Source organism: Artemia sp. Qi Xiang Cuo, chromosome 21 (assembly GCF_049724085.1).
Source record: "Artemia sp. Qi Xiang Cuo chromosome 21, ASM4972408v1, whole genome shotgun sequence".
NCBI classification, from domain to species: Eukaryota; Metazoa; Arthropoda; class Branchiopoda; order Anostraca; family Artemiidae; genus Artemia; species Artemia sp. Qi Xiang Cuo.
This window is the reverse complement of record NC_142814.1, coordinates 44,438,118-44,443,822: the sequence shown is the minus strand read 5'-3', so window position 1 is coordinate 44,443,822 and position 5,705 is coordinate 44,438,118. Positions and strand designations below refer to the sequence as shown.

The window sequence follows — 5,705 nt, the reverse complement described above, 5'->3', positions numbered from 1 at the left end:
CAGCAAACCTGTCGCGAAACAACCATATAGGTTCCAGTATAAACATAAAGAGTGGCTAAAAAATAAAATTCATGAGTTAGAAAAAAAATGAGATTATACGCACTAGCATAAGTCAGTATTCAGTTCCAGTAATTTTAGTCCCAAAAAAGAATGGCGATATGAGACTCTTTGTCGATTATAGAGCTCTCAACGAGCAAGTAGTGAGTGACAAATTTCCCTTGCCGAGAATAGACGAAATCCTTGACTCTATTTCAAGCAAAAATAAAAGTTTTACTTCTTTGGACCTCACCCAAGGCTACCACCAAGTGAAAATAGCCGAAAAAGATGTCTATAAAACTGCATTTTGTACAAGCGAATGTGGTTCATATGAATATTTAAGAGTACCATTTGGACTTAAAACGAGTTCAAGTGCGTTATGTAGACCTTTGTTGCATTTGTTAAGAGGATTAAAAGATATCATTCATTTCGTTGATGATGTTATATGCGTGGGAGAAAATGTGGAACAACATCTAGCAAAGTTAGCTAAAGTGTTTGAAAAATTCAGAGAAGGCAATTTAAAATGCCGGCCTGGAAAAGTTAATTTATTACAACCAAATATTCAATTTCTAGGAATGGTAGTGACGCAAGGAGAAATATCCCCGGACCCAGATAAAATAAAATGCGTCGAAAAGCTCAAGCCCTCTAAGACTATGAAGGAATTAAGAGGAATTTTAGGCCTTACTGGGTTCTTTAGAAAATTTGTACGAAATTATGCCCAAATTGCGAAACCCCTCACGGAATCAACCAAAGGGAACTCCCAAAATGTTGCCTGGTCCCAGGAAGCCCAAACTTCCTTAGACTGTCTCAAAAAGACTCATCTCGGAACCCATATTAGCACTGGCTGATTTCGAAAACGGAAGGTTCATAGTTACAACTGATGCCAGTTCAAAGGGCATCGGCGCTATCCTTTCACATATAATCCCAGTAGAAAACCCCAATTCTCTAGAGGAAGCGTATAAACAAAAAGTATTAGAAAAGGTTATATGTTATTCAAGCAGAACCTTAACAAAGGGTGAAGGTAATTATTCTGCCACCAATCTGGAATTATTGACTATAATCCATTACTTGGATAAATTTAGGCACTATTTGATTGGTAGAAAATTCATACTACGTTCTACCACAAAAGCTTGCAGTATCTGCGCACATTTAAGAACCCCACGGGAATTTTAGCTAGATCGATTATGAAAATCCAAGATCTTAATTATGATTTTGAATACTTAAAAGGCAAACAAAATGCAGCGTGTGATTTCTTGAGTAGGTTTCCGGAAGATGTACTTTCGGAAACCGAACGGAAGGGAGTTAATGCTGTTAATACTAAGATTAAAAGTAAGAAAAACAAAATTAAAGACTCAGTGAAAGAAAATAGGGTTAATAACTGTCCCTTGTCTTTGGAAAATATGAAAATAAAGCAAAATAAACATGAAATGTGTTTAGCACTTACTAATTTTTTTGTGAATGATGATACGTTACCAGATAAATTCAAAACTCTTAGAAAAGAAATAGATAACTTTTACTATGATTTCGATGAAGGAATAATATGCAGAATCGCAACCGCTGAGGCAAATAGAAACCAAACTTCAATAACACCTGTATTACCCCAAAATTTAATAATACCTGCTTTCGAATATTTTCATTCGGATGTTGATGGACATTTGGGAATAGAAAAGACTTTCCATAAATTATAACAATGTATCTATCTGCCAACGGCGTTAGCAAAACTTAAAGAATACGTAAGTAAATCTGAAAAGTGTAACTTGAAGAAAAGTCCCCAAGCTTACCCTAGCCCCCCTATGGGACGAGTTCCGGTGTCGAGATTCCCTTTTAATATCGTTTCGTTTGACCTATATGGAACGAGTGGAGGTTTACCTGTTTCTAACAGGGGCCATACTTGTATTCTTTCGGTCATAGATCACTTTTCTGGATTTACCTTTGCAAAAGCTTAAAAAATCAAGGCGCTTATGCCACGAGTAAGGCGTTAGCGAAATTGTTTTTAAAATTCGGCATCCCACACAAGGTCATAAGTGACAACGGAAGTAATTTTGTTTCAAAAGTAACAAAAGACCTAATAAGCTTTCTTAATATAGACAAATTGGTAACATCTCCCTACCATCCCCAAGCTAATGGAAAAATAGAGAATAGACATAAAATATTTTTAAATGTATTAAGTATTTACACAAAAGACAACAGAAATGATTGGGACCTATTTCTACCTTATTTAACGAATGTAATTAACACTGCCTATTCAGAAGCAACTAAAGACAATCCTTTTTACTTACTCTTCGGTTGTGATTTTAGAATCCCATATGATGAAATTATAGAGTCCCGGCAATATTATAATTACTCAGAAGATTATAAACAAGAATTCATAAATAGGATGAGAAAAACTTATAAAATAGTAAGACAAGAGTTGCAAAAATGTAAAATAAATCAAGAGCTAAGAAACTTACCCAAAGTCAAAGGAAACATAAATTTTAAGATAGGAGACTGTGTTTACCTAAAAAATGAAGCAAAAACGGAAGGCAAGAAACTTTCTAATAAATATTCCGGACCGTACAGAATAGTAAAAACGTATGGTAACGATTTCACATTCAAGATGGTAAACCCCGATAATGGAAGAACCTATAAGGCACATGTTAGCCGAATAAAAAAAGCCAAATTTCTTGAAAAATGGGTATCGCGTCCCTCATCCACTGAGTCATCAGACGCAGAGTATGAGCCCCCTAAGTCAAGATTAGCAGAGCTAAAACCCTTCAATCTCAAACAAGATTATTTCGAAAACGAAAGTGATCAAGGGAACTTTGAAGAATTCTTAGCTATGAAAAACCTAGTTATTCCAAAAAGAAAATCCCTTGTACCAGTGAGAATAAAAACGCTAAAAACCCCAAAAAGTTCATCGTCAGAGAGTGCAGGAGAACTAGACTATACGATATCCCCTAAAACACAATTTTTCCCTGATAAAATTTCGACTCCTTGTCCCCCCCAAAGATTTCCAGACGATATGGTTTCCCCCGCAACACCAATAGAGATACCCCTGTCACTACAGGAGGAATTGAACAGAGCAGTGGAAACCCCGGGTATCATTGTAAAGAGAACTTCTCCTAAAGATTCAATTAGGACAAATCTGCGAGAAGCGATGGATTTAATAAATTTTCCCATAAAAACTAGGCAAAGTACATTGCCCTGGACTCAAACCCCCAAGGACGCCCAGGAAGGACAGTATCATGATATAACCGTATCCAAAGTTAAACCCAAACAATGGACTTCATGGAGGGAAACACTAATGCAGAGAATGCCCCATCCCCCTGAGGACATGGCATTTAAACAATGGAGAAACCCCGCAAAAACTTTTGATTCTTCCCAGAGTTCTCAAGAATCTTTCAAATCTCCCGAGTTGAAAACGCAAAGCGAGGAATTAGAGAATAAACCCTCTACCTCCAGAGGAGTAGAAATTTACGAAGGAAGGGCAGGTGATACCTCAAGAACACGAAGTGCCACCTCGAAAAGTTCTAATGTGGAATCATCGGAATCCAGTCCCGAAGAGTCTGACGACGAATCAGACCATATTATAACAAAAGAAATAGGTAAATCGAAACCTACTTCAGCGGCCGCAAACGAAAAAGAAACAAAATTGAAAGGTCAATAATTTTTTAAAAAAAAATATAAGAAATTTGACATCATATCACTACCCAAACATAAAAAGAAAAAACCACAACAAACAGAACAAAAATTAACGACACAGTCAGGAAGAACGGTTAAAAAACCTGACAGATGGAAATATCCCTAATCAACATGAAGTCAAATGTTCTTATCGTAGGGAGGTTGTGTCCGCAACCTTCAATTAGTTAGTTCTTTTTATTACTCGTTGAAGGGGGCGGATTTCAAATTCCTTATGAGAATCAACTTGTGATCATCATAATAGAGTTAGTAGTATGCAAATAAAGCTAACCAAGTCAATAGTGAAAAAAAATAAATAATAATAATACAAGTGATGTCAAAGCGTTGGCGATCAGGGAGAAAGGACTAACATGGGAAGCTCGTGGTTGGCCGAGCGTGACAAGTAGTGTTTTAAGGTCCTATTTGGCACATTCTGCCTACTAGGTAGCTACCATATGAAAATCAACTATACCCCTGCAAACGTGAATTAATCAATTTGATAATCTATAATATAACCGGTCATGGACATCAATGACAGAACTAGCATCATGGAAAGTGAACGTTCAGTTTCCCCCACGGACAGCGTTTTATTCAGTACTTGGGAGAAACTGTGCCTATACTCCTCCGTGGAATTCAACTTATAATCCTACAAAATAAACCATGGAAACCATCCCCTGCTCAGTATTGAGCTGTGTAGTCAAACCTAGATTGATATTATCCAAAACAAGAAATCACCAGTAAAAAAGTGTCTAATTATGGACTGAACATTTTCAGATCATGGCAACAGAATCAAGGCCTATCCGTAAAGCGATAATAAATACTAAATTTATTACAATAATGAATGCAAAGGAGAATATAATATATTCAGCAGCTTTCCTTGTTCGTCGTGGACGAACAAGGAAATCAAATATATGCGAATGAATGGGATTTAACCTACAACCTTAAAGGATATGCACCCCACACTTATAAGTACGGATTAGCACTCGCGAATACCCCTAAATATCGCCCAGCTAGAGTGGAAGTTAAAACAAGATATAGGAAAAGAAGCGCAAAACACCTTTGTTGTCTGCAGTTATAATAATGGGACGCTTACAAAAGAATCTCAATATCAAATATTTCTATTCTAAGGTACCTACTCAAAAAGACCTATTGCTCTTTGATAAATGTAGAGCTCCAAAAATTTATTATAATTTAGAGAAAAATCCCCAATGTGTTAAGTATAAAGGCATACATCATCCCCTATCAGAAATTCAATACTACAAACAATTTTTATTCGACCCGGAATCTGAGGAATACAAATCCCTAGGTAGTAAATTATTTCTGAAACGTATGAAAACACACCAAAGAAAAAGAGACGCATATAAGGATAATAGTAAGAAAATTAAAAGAAGAGTCTAAACTGTAAATTTAAAAAAATACAAAAAAAAACACAACAACAATAATCATCATAGAAACCCCAATGCAAGAGTTATTGTAGCTTCACCCGCAAAGTATTATTCATTAAAACTAAAATCAAAAACTTCTAGATATACGCTGACTTCTGACGATTGCTCACGCGTACAGCCTTCACCGAACCAACATAAAACGGAAATAATGATTTCGCCAGTCTCTTCGTCGAAAAATCAGAAAGAGATAACCTGCTTGGAATGTTACTAACCCTTTAGGTAGATAATTAATTTACTAATAACATGAAGAAATTTCCTAGTTGCCCGCAAATAAATCTAATGTCAGGAACAGTACATAATATTTGTCCACAGGGTTTCACGTATAAAAAATGTCATAGTCTAAATAACGTAAATGAATTATTAAGCGAATATGTATTAATAAGAGTAGTAGAAGAATTAGACTTTGTCACGCTGCATTTCCTCCTAAAACCACCTAGAAGTCCCCTAGAAGACAGTGTCATCTCAAGGATAATGGCAAGTTTAGTATATTGTAATTTCATTCCAAGGATAAGGCCCACAACAATAGAAAGAACCAGACTGGCGGCTAACATGACATTTAGAACTCTC

The 5,705-nt window shown here is 36.1% G+C and overlaps 1 pseudogene; it reads left to right on the top strand.

Annotated features, from left to right (window-relative positions):
- Nucleotides 1-2,854: 2,854 nt before the first annotated feature.
- On the top strand, nucleotides 2,855-3,823 carry LOC148939605 (uncharacterized; annotated as a pseudogene).
- The last annotated feature ends 1,882 nt before the right edge of the window (nucleotides 3,824-5,705 follow it).